Below are 819 nucleotides of genomic sequence, written 5' to 3'. Positions count from 1 at the left end.
CTGAAGTGGAAGGATCACCGGAGCCCAGCAGGTCGAGGCTGCGGTGGCTGGGAGCGGCTACTGCACTCCAATCTGGGTGACAGAGTGAGACTCCAACTGAAAAAAAAAAATTAAATTAAATTAAACCTTTAATTTTAAAGCAGTTTGATATTTACAGAAGTATTGCAAAGACAGTGCAGCGTTACCATTTACACCAACCTCAGTTTCCCCTATTCATTTTTATTTGTAACAGCTAATGAACCAGTGCATTATTATTAACTAAAATCCACCCATTATTCACGTTTTCTTGGTTTTCCCTAATGTACTATTCTGTCCTGGGACCCCAAGCTACTACATTACATTTAGTTGTTATGTCTAGTAAGGCTCCTCTTGCTTGTGACAGTTCCTGTCTTGTTTTCCTTCCTTTATTTTTTTTTGAGTCGAAGTCTCACTCTGTCTCCCAGGATTGAGTGCAGTGTGGTACACTCATGGCTGCTGCAGCCTGCACCTGTTGGACTCAGGTGATCCTTCTGCTTCAGCCTTCCAAGTAGCTGGGACTACAGGCACATGCCACCATGGCCTGGCTAACTTTTTGCTTCAGTGTAGAGATGAGTCCTCACCACATTGCCCAGACTGATCTTGAACCACTAGGCTCAGGCCTTGTTCTCACCTCTGCCTTCCAAAGTATTGGGATTACAGGTGTGAACCACAGTACCTGGCCTCCCTCTCTCTCCCCCTCCCTTCCTCCTCCCCCCTCCCTTCCTCCTCCCCCTCCTCTCCCACTCCGTGATTCTCAAACTGTGGGTAGGTTGGACAGGTGACTCATGTCTGTCTCCTTGA

At 46.9% G+C, this 819-nt stretch overlaps 1 protein-coding gene across 1 annotated transcript in view; it reads left to right on the top strand.

The window, feature by feature from the left end:
• Positions 1-819, top strand: part of EIF3A (eukaryotic translation initiation factor 3 subunit A) — a 46,967-nt gene that overhangs the window by 5,683 nt on the left and 40,465 nt on the right. The window lies entirely within an intron of this gene.

This window comes from Carlito syrichta, unplaced genomic scaffold (genome assembly GCF_000164805.1).
Source record: "Carlito syrichta isolate Samal-C Ts95f unplaced genomic scaffold, Tarsius_syrichta-2.0.1 Scaffold315801, whole genome shotgun sequence".
NCBI classification, from domain to species: domain Eukaryota; kingdom Metazoa; phylum Chordata; class Mammalia; order Primates; family Tarsiidae; genus Carlito; species Carlito syrichta.
The sequence above is the reverse complement of the archived record's forward strand: the minus strand, read 5'-3'. Positions and strand labels throughout refer to the sequence as shown.